Genomic DNA, 17169 nt, shown 5'->3' on the forward strand with positions numbered 1-17169 from the left:
TTTGAACAACAACTATTTTCAGGAAGAGTAGAAGTGTGGGAAGATAAAGAATAAAAGAAGATAGATATCACGAAACTCAAGTGAACAACTATTTTAATTAGGTTTAAATGCACTATTCTCGCGGTTCCATTTTGTTCATCAGATTGATATTCTCTTGCTTTTCCCTTGTTGATGCCTTCAATTTTTCACTTAGAAATGAGCCATAGTGGCGGTGTGTGACCAAAAAGTCTGGTTCCCATTTACGTTGTATATGTTTTATTTATTCATTAAGAATTGGAACAGTTTTTGATTGTACTGTTATTGGACCTTTTACTTTTTCCTTGTACACTGATATTCGATTTGGTCACAGACAGCTAAAGGGGCAAAGATATATAGTGCTGCAGGTGGGAAAGCGGGAGAGGAGAAGATTAAATTGCACACTTACTCGTACTGTTGTCTAGATTATGCACAAGTTGCTACTTTTTATTTGTTTATTTCCTTCTTTGCTTTTCCAATTCTAAGCTGGTTAGAATTGTAGCTGTCCTTTTACCTTGTTTTCAGATATAATGCTTCGGATGCATTGATCTTAGTTTCTTTGGAGGATGAATATTTTCATTGCGAAAGATGTAATGGAGAATTGATGGCAGTGTGTGACAAGTTAGCTGGAGATGACAATGCAAGACGAAGACGACGTGAAAAGTTGAAGGACGTGCTTCAGAAAATGGAGGTAAATTTTCCTTTTGTAGTTTCTATTCATTACCTTATCTAGGATATCCATTTGTTCTTGTTCCATGATATGAATCTGTTGAAATAATTAATTTAATCCCTTTTATCATAACTTATCTCAATTTGTAGTGTGTTTACAACTTTTTTTAGTACATATGTAAGAGGGATGTAATTCACATAAGATTCTTTTTTACTAGCCAAGTAGCCATAATTGCTTTGGGTGTCGTTGGACTTGATGAAAGGTTGCAATATTAACAATAGGAAAACTATTCGGGTCCAGTCTAATTCAGCTTAATTCTTTTCTGCTATGGTCCCGAATCTAGGATCGAGTCGCCGGATGATTCATAAGAAAATCTACTTTGATCTAAGGGCCTTTTCCTTGTTATGATTCCCGTCGCGGGAGTAACTTATAATGAAATTGTGGAACACATCAAAGGGACTTCCTAACCCTCACTAGAAAAGAGTCTTAAACCTCTGCAATTAAAACAATTAATTTTATTGCTGCCAATCAGCCTCTTTAAATAGAGGTAGTTGTATAGGTTTTAAATGAAACCAAACTTAGGACTATATATAAAAAAAACTCCTAATGGTGTAGAGATGCTTTTAAATAAATATCTCCTAATACCATAAAAATACTTCTAAAAGTAAGTTAATAATAGTTTTTTTCTTTTCCCTGTGTCATCACCCATTTTATCTGAGTGATGACACATTCCATATTATAATATAGTATATAGTTTAGATATATCATATATCATATAATAATTGCATGTGATAGTAAATATTAATTGCATGTAGTCCATGTTAATATCATATAGTTGCATGTTATAAATAGTATGGCATATTATATTGGATATTATAATTAGTATAAGTTCACTAACACTAGCAACAATAAGTCAGTACAACACTAGCTATAGTTATAGCAGTAACCAGTACAATGAGTCCCCTGATCTATGACCGACCTTCTTAGCCATTGGTGCTTTAAGATTGAATGGGTAGTCTAAAAAGACAATTGCTTCTCCTCAAAGAAAACTCACATACAATCATGCATGCTCCTATTTACGTGCCTGAACATGAATGCATGATGTAAATTATATTAGGACCACAATTTTCACTTACTCGTGGGCCTCTTCCCTTCTTTTTTGCTCGATCTTCATCTTCATGATTCTTGCAAAGTTTCAACTCATGGTTTCGTGGTTTTATCTCACGCTCGGAATCAAACCCTTCTATATCTTCCTTTCGGGTTCCTTCCTCATATCCCCTCTAAAGCACCCTTCAGGTTTTCACTTCAGATTAATTCTCAAAGCGCCCTTTCTGGTTTTCACTTTGGTTTTTATTCTCTTTCTCTTTCTTTTTCTCTTTTTCTTTTTTTTTTTCTTCATTTCTCTTGGTTTTTTTTTATTTCTTTTTCTTTTTAACTGTGGTCTTTCTTATATGCCCAGATAGCATCAACTTGATGAAAATATGCTCCAACGAGAACTGAAATGTCAAACTTGATTTCTCTATTCCATATTTTAAGCTCACAAAGCTCCTCATTTAGGATCAATGTACACTCTTCATCACTAAACACGAGTGTCGAGATCTCGAACTACTTTGGATTCTCTACGCTCCAAAGATTAGCTCAAAGTAATACCAAGAAGTATTATGTTTTTATACATTCACCATGTTGACTCACTCGAAAGATGTTTAAAAATGAAAGAAAAGCTAGCAACAAAAACTTGGATTAAAAGAAATACAATTCATTGATGAAAATTCATAATTTTATAGTCATGGAAATTTTAGAATGGAAAGAAAATCAATAAACAAAGTACAAATGCTTCCAACCATTACTAGCAAGAAAATTTATGCACTAATCAACTGGAGCACTGACGTAAGCATATGTTTAGAAGACTTCAAACGTTGTCAAAATGCTTGCAGACATGAAGCTTCTCCCAAAGTATAAGACTCTTAAAAGGATATAAATTGTCGGATGCCTAATATCAACATGCATTTGAGTCGCCCTTTCGGATTTTCAACTCAAATTCTTCATTTGGTTTCAAGACGCCCTTTGCGAATTTTCATCTTGAACCCCTTTTTATTTTATTTTCCTTTTCTTTTTATTTTTTCCTTTTTTTTCTTTTCCTTTTTCTTGTTCCTTTTTTTTCTCTTCTTTAATCATAATATTTCTTGAAAAATTTTGAGTTTATTGGATTTCTCAGCACTTCTCCATCCATTTCTACCAAAATCAATGCTCCTCCGGAGAAGGTCTTCTTGACGACATATGACCCTTCCCAATTAGACATCCACTTCCCATGGAAGTCTCTATGAATTGTCAAGATCTTTTTAAGCACTAGATCAGCCTCTCGAAATTCTCTTGGGCGAGTTTTCTTGTTATGAGCTCACATCATACGCTTCTGGTACATCTGACCATGGCAGATAACTTTCAATATCTTCTCCTCAATAAGATTCAACTAATCATATCGAGCCTGAGCCCTCTTAGCTTCATCTAACTCTACTTCTTTCAAGATCTTCTGAAGCGACAAATTCTCCACTTCAATCGGCAATAATGCTTTCATTCTATTAACCAAAGAAAATGGTGTTGCTTCAGTCGAAGTTTGCACTGTAGTACGATATGCGAACAAAGCGAATGGTAACTTCTCATGTCAATCTTTATAAATATTAGTAGTTTTCGAGATAATCTTCTTTGTATTCTTATTTGTTGCCTTTACTGCACCATTCATCATCGAATAGTTGGTTACCGAATTATGGTGCTTTATTTTGAACTGTGCACACAACTCTGTCATCATCTCATTATTCAGATTCGTGGCATTGTCTGTAATAATTCCCTCTGGAAACCCATATCGGTAGATTATCTTTTTCTTGATAAATTTGCAAACTGTTGATCTCGTAATAATGGCGTAGGTAACAACCTCTACCCACTTAGTGAAATAATCGATAGCCACCATAATGAAGCGATGAACATTCGAAGCCTTTGGAGAAATTTCCCCAATAACATCCATGCCCCACATTGAGAATGACCATGGTGTAATCATTACATTCAATGGCAAAGAAGATGCATGAATCTTATCAGCGTATATCAGACACTTATGACATCTTTTAGAATATTCTATGTAATCTGTCTCTATGGTGGACCAATAATATTTATATCTCATGATTTTCCTGGCTATAGAAAGACCATTTGCATGTGTTCCACATATTCTACTATGCACTTCTTCAATAATTGTTTGTTCCTCTCTAGCATCGACACATCATAGTAAAACTTGATATATGCCTCTTCTGTATAAAATTTCCCCATTGATAATATATCCTGCAACCATTCTTCTAATTGTTCTTTTTTTCACCTTTGATACTCGCTGCGGGTAACTCTGATACTTAATGTATTACATAATATCATGGTACCATGGACGGCCATCTACCTCCTCTTATAGGCTATAACAATGTGTCGGGATCTTATACACTTACATCAAGATTGACATCATATCCGCCCTTTTACTTACCTGAAACATTGTAACCAAGGTGGCCAAAGCATCTTCCATCTGATTCCCTTCTATGGGGAGATAAATGAACGTGACCTCTTCAAACTCTTTGATTAATTCAATGATCAAGTTTTGATATTCAACTAATTTTGAATCCTTTATCTCCCATTCACGTCACAATTGATAAACCACCAGTGAGAAATCTCCATATACTTTGAGCACTTTTATCACCCTTCCCAAGGTTCCTCTCAAACCCATAAAGCAAGCTTCATACACTGCCATATTATTTGTGCAAAAAGAATTCTAGTCTACTGGTGAAAAAAAATATACATTTTCAGAGAAATTAGCACTGCCCCGATTCCTCATCCCAAGGCATTAGATGCTCCATCAAAATAGAGCTTCCAATATTCGTCATCTTCACTGTTATCTTCAACTTTGATGTACATCAAATCCTCATCTGGAAAATTAAAGTTTATGGTCTCATAATCATCTGAGGCACGACTTATTGGGAAATCTGCTATGTCACTTCCTTTTATTGCCTTCTGACTCACATACATAGTGTCAAAATCTAACAATAACATTTTCCACAAGCCATCCCCCCAGTCAAGGCTGGAGATTCTATCAAGAACTTCAATGGATCAAGTTTGGAAATCAACCAGGTAGTATGATGCAACATATATTGTCGGAGTCTTCGGGTTACCCAAACCAAAGCACAACGCAATTTCTCAATTGGCGGATATCTTTACTAACAATTAGTGAATATTTTGCTCAAGTAGTAGATCTCTCTTTCTTTCTTCTCGGACTCATCATGTTACCTCAACACATAACCCATTGAATTCTAAAACACTGTTAAGTAGATAATTAATGGTCTTCCAGGAGCTGGCGCTACTAATATAGGAGAATTCGACAGAATCTTCTTGACTAGTTCCAGAGCCTCTTGATATTCATCATTCCAACATTCAGTGTTATTCTTAGAAGTAGTTTAAACATTGGCTCACACTTATCAGTCAACTGAGAGATGAATCTAGAAATGTAATTTAGTCTTCCCAAAAACCCTCGAACTTCCTTTGGCATATGAGGAAGAGGAAGATTTTGAATTGCTTTTTACTTTGTTTGGATCAATTTCAATTTTCTTTCGTCTAACCAAAAACCTAGGAGTTTCCCTGACGTTACTCTGAAAGTGCACTTTGTCGGATTGAGTGTCAACTGATATTTTCTTAATCTTTGAAATAACTTTCTCAAATTTTTAATATGGTTTTCCTCATTTTGGGATTTAGAAATCATATCATCCACATACACTTCAATCTCTTTGTGCATCATATCATGAAAAATGTTGCCATGGCCCTTTGATATATTGCTCCTGCATTTTTAAACTCGAATGTCATCACCTTATAGCAAAACATGCCCCTACATGGTCTCGAATATTTTTTCTCCATATCTTCTAGATTCATATTTATCTGATTGTACCCCGAGAATCCATCCATGAAAGAGAACCATAAATTTCTCGCGGTATTATCCACTAACGTATCTATATGGAGCAACGAAAAATTATCCCTTGGGCTAGCTTTATTTAGGTCCCAATAGTCCACACACATACGCACTTTCGCATCTTTCTTTGGCACATGGACTATATTAGCTATCCATTCAGGATACTTGGTCACTTGAAGAAACCTGCATCGATTTGTTTTCTCACTTCTTTCTTAATTTTCAATAGCATCTCTAGCCTCATTCTCTTGAGCTTTTGATACATTGGTTTGCATTCAGGCTTTATTGGGAGTTTTTGCACCACTATGTCTATATTTAATCCTGACATATCTTAATAGGACCAGGCGAAGATATCCCTAAATTCTTACAACAAATTTATCGAACTTTTCTTGCCTTGAGCGATTTTGCCAATCTTCACCTCTCTCCTCTCTTCGTTAGATCCCAGATTTACAATCTCAACTTCTTCTTTATGAGGAAAAATTTACTTATCTTCTTTTTTGATCAGGCTTAATAATTCGTTTGGAACTTCACATTCTACCTCATTTTGACACTCATTAATGTCTTCTAAACATAAAAGTCGTTCAAGATAAATCTCATGATTAGTAACATAAATGTTCATGCTATTAACATTGGGACATATGTGAAGAAAAATATGGAACGAGTATATACTTAGGAGAGAGGAAAGCAAAATGAATGAAAGAAAATAAAGAAATGAAGAAATGTAAAATACAAGAAAAATAATTGCCACTTGAGAAATGAATGAAAGCATCTTTTTATTAAAAGCAAAATGAGTAATATCAACATGGTTGTCCATTACAAAAGATCCCTTGATGCTCGCAGGCACAAGTACAAGGGTTGGTTCCGAGTATTACTCTGGGTTAAGCCTAGAAACTATAGGAAGATACTCTGCAATCTAGTTGTTAAGATTTTCTCCTGGAAAACATAGGCGAATACCAACTAAATATTTCCCTGGCTTGATGCATTCTCCAACCATGTTGATTCTTAAACCCTCTATGGCATCATCAAGCATTTCTTCATCTTGCATCAACTCTGTTTCTCTGGTTACACTGATTAATTGTTGTTCTGTGTCATACATTCATCCATATCTAAAAATATACTTCATATCTGGGAGAGATATATGCTCCCAATGAATATTTTTACCTCTTAACCGAGCATTTATTGCCTCTATTTTTCTTTTCTTTTCCTTCCGACTATTGATTATTGGGCTTAAAGCCTAATCCACAGTGATCTTTCTTAATAACAATAGGTTTTGGATGCAAAATTCCTTGTTGTCATTTTCCAAAACCCTTTCCAATCTTTACTCCCCTTCCCAATGTTTCACACACAACCATCTTTATGCAATTAGACAACCGAGAATGAGGAATTTTGCTACCCTCAGTGATGAAAGTGGCATTGACAAACTCCAGGGTACGGAAGGAACATTTCAAAGCATTTTCAACTGGGTCAATGTTAGGAGCATCGCTAGCTATGAAGGCAATAATTTCATGCTCAGCTCCAAGACTGGTTAATCTCTCATCAATAACAAACTTCAATTTTTGGAGCAGAGATGAAGGCACTGCTCCTGTAGAATGTATCCAAGATCTCCCCAACAAACAACTATCAGTTGGATTGATGTCCATCACCACAAACTCAATATTGTAGACAACTGGACCTATCAATAACGAAATGTCAATATTTCCTATGACATCTCTTTGAGTACTGTTAAAAGCTCTGACAATATTTTGATATGTCTTCACATGAGATCCATCTATCGGCAATCTTTAGAGAGTAATTATTGGTATCACATTAAGTGTAGACTCATTCTAAATCAAACTCCAAGCAACACAACTATTACAATGGTTAATGATATTTAAAGCCTTTACAGACCCCCTGCCTCCATCTGGGATCTCGTTGTCAGTAAAGGAAATATAATTGTCTGCCATAATATGCCCCACTGTTTGATCTACCTTATCGACATATATGTCTTCTGGAACGAAAGTTTGATTCAACACCTTTAGTAGAGCATTTCGGTTCCCCTTAAAGTTTATCAACAATTCTAACACCGAGATTCGTGCTTGTTACCTGTGCAGCTAATCCACCAAGCTATATTCAATGTGATTCAAAAATTTTAAAAACTCTTGGTCTGAGCTTCAGTAACAAGCTCAATAATCCTTGGAAGAGGTTTATGTTAGAGTATGCCCAAAGACCAATCATATGATGATTGTAATAATACTTTTATTTACCGATTTTATTGAATAAAAGCATTACCGCTATTATTTTCATTTTTATATGTGTTTAACATAAACTGAAAGATAATAAAGTCCGTATAATGACATAATTGTTATTGATTGATGACAATGAGTTGTTATTGACATAGAGATGTTAGAATTGATACATGATTATATTGTTAAAGAACAATGTATTGGATTGACCGACCATGAGCATATGTATTGGATTATTATGTGACAGTCATAACATTGCTCATGGTGATGACTATATGTATGATCCTCAGACTTAAGATCAATACTATCCCAACATATATTGTTGTATGTTTTGATGTAGCTAAACAAGCTCCGTAACTGGTTTCTCTATAGAGACTGCTATTGAATATATCTCAATATATGTAGTGGGTGTGTATGATTAAGATAGGATTTGTCCTTCCTACATAATAGGAAATATATCACAGGCCACTTAATTGAGTAAGACTAGAAACGAATGTCCATGCTCGAATAAGTTGATATGAGATATCATAAACTATTCGTTAATTAAAGTCTACTCTAGATATCAAAAAACATTATATGGGCTATACAAGTGTGACTATTCCAAGACTTGTGCCTATTATAGAAATAAAGGACATAAGGATGTAATACATAAAAGAGTAATCACCAAGATGATATGTCGAATCATATTTTCTTGTAACTTAGGTGACAATGATATATTGCTAGATGTCACTCATTGTATGTAATATTAGAATTGTTCTACTAATTACTGCTAACGTTACAAGAACCTACAAGGTCACACCCTAGGATTGAAACGAGCAAAGATGTACAATTGTTGTACGTCACTAAAATATATATCTAGAGTTAATTAAATATATGTTTTAATTATCCTGAATATTTAATTTCAATTAATTAAATATAGATTTAATTAATTTGAAATAATAAAATCCCTAATATGATTAGGGTAACTTGGAAATAAGAGGATTATTAAATTCCAATTAATTAAATATAGATTTAATAAATTTAAAATAATAAACCCTAATATGATTAGGGTAACTTGGCTATAAAAGGGTGTGTTAGGTCTAGCAGCCATTGTACAACACATACTCAAAACCTTCAACCGTTTTCTCTTAAAAGAGTTTTGGGGAAAACAAAGATTGCTCTCAATCGGGTGAACTGAGTAGAGGCCGAGACGTGATTTCGTGTAGGCTTAAGATTCTAACCGATCTACACAACCAGTATTCACTGTTGTCCTTGCTGTTTTTCAAGGAACCCACTGTAAGTATTGGCATCTCTTCCTCCCGATTTTAGTTTTTCGTACTTGGATCGCCGGTGAGATCGTTGAGTTTTGTTTCCGCTGCACCATGGGGTGCGCTGACGGTCCCAACAGTGGCATCAGAGCCACTTGTACGATCTGATTTTGGGTTAAAGTTTTGGTTGATGCGATATGTATGAGATGCATGTTCTAGTTTTTATCGATATCGGTAAATATGTTGATATCATTGTTCGAATCGATACCCACAATGATTAATATGTTAATTTTTTAATATGTTTCAATCGATTTGTTGCTGGATGATCTATGGGAGTGTGATAGCAGATCACGTTTAGCATTGGAAAAATGGTTGTTCCGATGCAGAAAACCTTCGGGATTGAAAATCCCAAAAGAACGATTCTGTTGATAATTGTTATCAAATCGCGAAGTTCTCCCATGGAAACATAAGTACTGTTTTTCAAAACAAAATCCTACCGGCAGTCGCGGTACAAATTGAAGGCTCATATTATTATTTTTAACAAAGGCGTAACAACGTGTGTATATATATATATATATGATATGTTTGTTTTGCACGGTGTTTGATATGTATGGTTATAACCCTTGTTTAATTCACAATGGTTTATTTTGAAATACGGTCTGCGAGCCGTGCCTTTCTATATCTATGTTGTATTTCTCTTCTCATCTTACTCCCTTGTATGTAAAACGAGTTTCTTTTAAAATTGTAAATCTATGAAGATTCAAAGGAGCAGAAGAAAGGCGAGAAGATGCCTAGAGAGTAGTCTTAGGCTTTAGGGTTCTTGGTTCTCCCATTAGCTTGGGATGGGCCACCTTAGTCATTGGTTTGGGCTATAACCATTGCATCTTATTTATTGCTATATTTGTTATATATGCAATGCATCAAATGATATAATAAGAATAAATATTGATGAGACCAATAAGTGCCTAATATTAAAACAAACAATGATGAGATAATTACGCAAATCCCTCTTTATAATCTAAGTTAACTTAACTGTCCAATATTTACCCTCGTTAAGGCTTTGATCGATATTGTGTGGGCTTTGCCAAAGCATTGGCACATAAATCTATCTTGGTTAAACGCGAAGAATAAGCAAGTGATATTCACCGATTGAAATATTGGTAATAACTTAGCTAGGTTATTCTAATAGGATTAGAAATCTAGAGGTTAAATATTTGGATAAGTCATGAGATGACTTGAACAAAAGTTGTTCACCAAAAATGAGGAGTTACATTAGATGTAAATAGTCAAGTGTTACTTACCTAAATAATCACTATCCTAAAAGAAAAGCCAAAGCTGATTTAGGAAATTGATGTATTATGAATCCTCACCCACTAGAAAAAATTTCGTTGAATTTTCACGAAATTAAAACAAAGAGGGTTTTTAATTTTGAATAAAATAGTGGGAGTAATTTATAAATAAATTCATATTTATAAATTTTAAATTCGGTAAATTTACTTACTTTAATATTTCCATTGTTATAGATTTAATGGCAAACAACACTTTATCACTACGATCACTCCTTGAGAAGGATAAACTTAATGGCATAAACTTCCTTGACTGGTTTCGTAATTTGAGAATTGTTCTCAAACAGGAAAGGAATGAATATGTCATTGAGGAACCTGTTCCTGATGAACCGGCAGCTAATGCTTCAAAAGCTGACAAAGACAAATTCAAGAAACATATGGATGGTATGTTAGATGTTGGATGTCTAATGTTTGCCACAATGACTCTTGAGCTTCAGAAGCAACATGAGGACATGGTTGCATATGAGATGATTCAAAATCTCAAAGAAATATATGAAGGGAAAGCACGTCAAGAGAGATATGAGATCTCTAAAGCTCTATTTCAATGCAAAATGGCAGAAATAACTCATGTAGGAGGTCATGTCATCAAAATGATGGGCTACATCCAAACGTTGGAAAAGCTGGGATTTCCTCTCAAAGATGAATTGGCTACCGATGTTATCCTGCAATCGTTGCCAGATAGCTTTAGCCAATTTGTCCTTAATTTCAACATGAATGAAATTAACAAAACTTTGCCACAGTTACTTGGCATGTTACGAACTGCTGAAAGTAACATGAAAAAGGTTTGACCTAATCCCATTCTGATGGTCCACAAGGACAAAGGAAAGGGAAAGAAAAAAGTAGTGGCAAAGTCTAACGGAAATGGTAAGACCAAACCAAAAGGGAAAAATGCATTGAAACCCAACGGGGGAGTTAGCAAAGAAGGAAAATGTTTCCATTGCGATAAGACCGGACACTGAAAGAGAAACTGCCATGTTTATCTTGAAGAGGTCAAGAAGGCAAAAGCAAACGGAACGTTTGTTTCAGGTATTTATGTTATTGATGTTAATTTGTCAACATCTACTTCTTGGGTATTAGATATTTGTTGTGGTTCTCATATTTGTACTTCTGTACATGGACTGCAAAAGAGAAGGAATCTGGCTAAAGGAGACGTGGACCCACGAGTGGGAAATGAAGCAAGAGTTATTGCATTATCTATAGGGAAATATGTTTTATCTTTGCCTAGTGGACTTGATTTAAATTTAGAGGATTGTTATTATATGCCTAGTTTGACTAAGAACATTATTTATATTTCTTGTTTGGACAAGATTGGCTTTGAGATTATTATTAAGAATAATTGTTGTTCTTTTTATCTCGATAGTGTTTTTTATGGTTCGACATAATTGGTTAATGGTCTCTATATTTTGGATCAAGATAACTCCATTTATAACATAAATACTAAGAGATCAAAAACAAATGACTCGAATCAAACTTATCTTTGGCATTGTCGTTTAGGCCATATAAGTGAGAAACGCTTATCAAAACTTCATAAAGATGGATTCTTAGATTCATTTGTTTTCGAAACAATATGATGTATGCGAATCTTGCTTGTTGGGAAAAATGACTAAAGTTCCTTTTAATAGTAAATGTGAGCGAGCAAGTGATTTATTGGGGTTAATACCTAGTGATGTATGTGGACCAATGAATACACAAGGCAGAGGTGGATTCCATTACTTCATTAATTTTACCGATGACTTCAGTCGGTATGGGCATATTTATCTTATGCACCATAAATCTAAAGCCCTTGAAAAGTTTAAGGAATTTAAAAATGAAGTACAAAATCAACTAGGAAATAGTATTAAGGCATTTCGATCAGATCGAGGTGGAGAATACTTAAGTATAGAGTTTGATGAACTCCTAAAAGAATGTGGGATTGTCTCACAGCTTACACCACTTGGTACACCACAGTGGAATGGAGTTTCTGAAAGAAGGAATCGAACACTGTTAGACATGGTTCGATCAATGATGAGTCATAGTGATCTTCTAACTTCTTTTTAGGGACATGCACTTGAAATAGCCGCTTTCACACTAAATCGTGTTTCATCTAAATCGGTTCAAAAGACACCATACGAGATATGGATTGGGAAACGTCCCAGTATGTCTTTTATAAAGATTTGGGGTTGTTAAGCTTATGTAAAACATCAGATGTGTACAAAGCTCGAACCTAAATCTCATAAGTGTATATTTGTTGGATATCATAAAGAAACTAAGGGATATTATTTCTTCAACCCTAACGAGAACAAAGTGTTTGTTGCTCGAACAAGAGTTTTTCTCGAAAGAGAATTTCTCTCAAAGAAAGGGAATGGTAGAAATATTGAACTTGGAGAAGTTCAAGAACAACAAATAAATGAACCTGAAGTTGAGCATGTTTCACAAGTTGTTGAGGAGCATTCAACAGATTTAGAAACACAATCACTGCGTAGATCCATAAGAGAACATCGTGCACCTGAGAGATTTGGATTCTCGTTACAACACATGGAGATGTTCTTCTTATGGATCAAGATGAGCCCAGGACTTATCAAGAGGTAGTGTCTAGCCCATGCTATGAGAAATGGCTTGAAGCCATGAGATCTGATATGGATTCCATGTCAGTAAACCAAGTATGGACTTTGGTTGAACCACCTGAAGGGGTCAAACTTATAGGGTGTAAATGGGTTTTCAAGAAGAAAACCGACATAGATGGTAATGTACAAACATACAAGGGGAGATTAGTCACTAAAGGTTTTCGACAAGTTCATTGTGTAGACTATGACAAAACATTCTCCCCTGTAACTATGTTTAAGTCATCCGGATCTGCTCGCAATAGCTGTATTCCATAATTATGAAATCTAGCAAATGGACGTCAAAACCGCCATCCTTAATGGAAAACTTGAAGAGGATGTGTATATGACACAACCAGAAGGTTTTGTCTTTCCAGGAAATACTGGAAAGGTTTTTAAGCTACAGAGGTCTATTTATAGACTAAAGTAAGCTTCTCGAAGCTGAAATCTTTGTTTCAATGATGCAATCAAAGAGTTTGGTTTTATCATAAATGAAGATGAGTCTTGTGTTTATAAGACGACTAGTGGGAGCATTGTTTCTTTCCTAATCTTGTATGTAGATGACATACTCATCATAGGAAATGATATACCTACTTTACAGTCTGTTAAGACTTGGTTAAGTAGTTGTTTTTCTATGAAAGATTTGGGTGAGGCAGCGTATATCTTAGGAGTTAAGATCTATAGAGATAGATCAAGACGACTTCTAGGTCTGAGTCAAAGTACATATATAGACAAAGTGATGAAAAGGTTCAGTATGGAAGAATCCAAGAAAGGATTTTTGCCTATGAGACATGGCATTTCTCTTTCTAAGGAAATGTGTCCTTCAACTTCACTAGAAAGAGAACGGATGAATAGGATTCCATATGCTTCGACTATTGGTTCTATAATGTATGTCATGATATGTACTCGACCAGATGTATCGTATGCTCTAAGCATGATGAGTCGGTATCAAGCAAACCCTGGTGAAAATCACTGGGTTGGTGTTAAAAATATCCTTAAGTACTTAAGAAGAACTAAGGATAAATTTCTTGTCTATGGATGGGAGGAAGAGCTTAGTATAAAAGGTTATATTGATGTCAGCTTCCAAACTGACAAGGATGACTCACGATCGCAATCGGGTTTTGTGTTTTGTCTTAATGGAGGTGTTGTGAGCTGGAAAAGTTCGAAGCAAGACACAATAGCTAATTCTACAACAGAGGCTGAATACATTGCAGCCAGTGAAGCAACAAAAGAGGTTGTTTGGATCAAGAAGTTCATATTGGAATTAGGGGTTGTTCCTAGTATATCAGATACTGTAGAACTTGGTTGTGACAATAATGGAGCCATTGCACAAGCAAAGGAACCAAGATCTCATCAACTCCAAACATATTCTTAGGCGCTTTCATCTCATTCGAGAGATCATTGATCGAGGAGATGTGGAAATATGTAGAGTACACATGGATGACAACATTGTTGATCCCTTGACGATGCCTCTTACACAACAGAGGCATGATCGTCACACTGAGTCACTCGGTATTAGATATGTGAGTGATTGGTCTTAGTGCTAGTGGGAGATTGTTAGAGTATGCCCAAAGACCAATCATATGATAATTGTAATAATACTTTTATTTACCAATTTTATTGAATAAAGGCATTTCCGCTATTATTTTGATTTATATACATGTGTTTAACATAAACTGAAAGATAATAAAGTCCGTATAATGACATAATTGTTATTATTAAAAGATCCCTAGTCAAGTATTATTATGGGCATGGGCAATAATAATACGCTTAAGGCTAACATGTTATTGATTGATGACAATGAGTTGTTATTGACATAGAGATGTCAGAATTGATACATGATTATATTGTTAGAGAACAATGTATTGGATTGACCGACCATGAGCATATGTCTTGGATTATTATGTGACAGTCATAACATTGCTCATGGTGATGACTATATATATGATCCTCAAACTTGAGATCAATACTATCCCAACATATATTGTTGTATGTTTTGATGCAGCTAAACAAGCTCCGTAACTGGTTGCTCTATAAAGACTGTTATTGAATATATCTCAATATATGTAGTGGGTGTGTATGATTAAGATAAGATTTGTCCTTCCTACATAATAGGAAATATATCACAGGCCACTTGATTGAGTAAGACTAGAGACGCATGGCCATGCTCGAATAAGTTGATATGAGATATCATAAACTATTCGTTAATTAAAGTCTACTCTAGATATCAAGAAACAATAGATGGGCTATACAAGTGTGACTATTCCAAGACTTGTGCCTATTATAGATTTAAAGGACATAAGGATGTAGTACATAAAAGAGTAATCACCAATATGATATGTCGAATCATATTTTCTTGTAACTTAGGTGAAAATGATATATTGCTAGATGTCACTCATTGTATGTAATATTAGAATTGTTCTAATAATTACTGCTAACGTTACAAGAACCTACAAGGTCACACCCTAGGATTGAAACAAGCAAAGATGTACAATTGTTGTACGTTACTAAAATATATATCTAGAGTTAATTAAATATATGTTTTAATAATCCCGGATATTTAATTTCAATTAATTAAATATAGATTTAATTAATTAAATAATAAAATCCCTAATATGATTAGGGTAACTTGGAAATAAGAGGATTATTAAATTCCAATTAATTAAATATAGATTTAATAAATTTGAAATAATAAAACCCTAATATGATTAGGGTAACATGGCTATAAAAGGGTGTGTTAGGTCTAGCAACCATTGTACAACACACACTCAAAACCTTCAGCCGTTTCTCTCAAAAGAGTTTTGGGGAAAACAAAGATTGCTCTCAATCGGGTGAACTGAGTAGAGGTCGAGACGTGATTTCGTGGAGGCTTAAGATTCGAACCAATCTACACAACCAGTATTCACTGTTGTCCTTGCTTTTTTTCAAGGAACCCACTGTAAGAATTCACATCTCTTCTTCCCGATTTCAGTTTTTCGTATTTGGATCGCTGGTGAGACAGTCAAGTTTTATTTCCGCTGTGCCATGGGTGTGCCGACGGTCCCAACAGTGGCATCAGAATATCTTTTCATGTGGCAGTGTTTTGCCTTGTTTTTTATCTTCTCAGCTTCCTTGGAAGTTTCGGGAGGAGAATAATATCTGTCACTCTTTGTAAAGTGCCTCACTTTTCTAATTACTTCGACGAGTGCCTTAATTTTCTCATTAGCGTTCGATTTTACTTCCTTTAGCACTTTGGGCCCTTTTATGGTATTCACCTCCCCTGATATAGAGATATTGGTGGCGTAGTTCCGCGATACCTTGCGTGAATCCTTGAATGGGAAGTGGGATGGAGTAAAAATCACAATTATAACAATTAGCTTCCAAACTCTATATGTGGGCTTGGTGTACTCTGGCGTACACACGTCAACTTCTATTATTTTATAAACATTATCAAGGAATTCAATCTCTTTATTTTTCATCATCAATTGTATTAAAACTCTAAATTCCTAGCACTGTTGAATCGCTTGTCTTCCTCCTGATGGAACTTGCAAAACAACGCACTTTCAGCATGATGGGAAAACAAACTTTACTAAAAAAAAACAGCACCCACTAGCTGCTCAAACACCCAATCAAGCGGTGACATGATCTCATACACATGCTTATTCCTCATTTTCCTGCATTATTTTTTAATGGCATTCACCCCTTACCATGATTTAGAAATAGATTATTTGTGAATTTAGGGGAATTAAATTCTAACATCCTTGTATCAATCAGATTTTGTACCATATTTTTGAAAGCATCACAGTTTTCAATCGAGTGCCCTATAATATCATCATGATATTCACACCGTGCGTTCACATCATACCATTTTGGATAAGACGGTTGAAGCGGTTTGAGATGGTATGGACGAACCATATTTTCCTTGAAATAATATGCATACAATTCACTGTAAGTCACTAGAATGGGCGTGAACGTTAATTTCTTAACTTCTCTTCTTTGTCCTCGGTACTTGCCTTTATTGGTATTGGACTCTGCATCAACAACCCTGAGTTGAGTAATCATGACATTCCTTAAATAACCCTTGTTGAAGTGGTAGCAGTATTTACTTCATTGTCCCTCTTTCTAAATAATTA

This window comes from Hibiscus syriacus, unplaced genomic scaffold (genome assembly GCF_006381635.1).
Source record: "Hibiscus syriacus cultivar Baekdansim isolate YM2019G1 unplaced genomic scaffold, ASM638163v2 tig00110729_pilon, whole genome shotgun sequence".
NCBI classification, from domain to species: Eukaryota; Viridiplantae; Streptophyta; class Magnoliopsida; order Malvales; family Malvaceae; genus Hibiscus; species Hibiscus syriacus.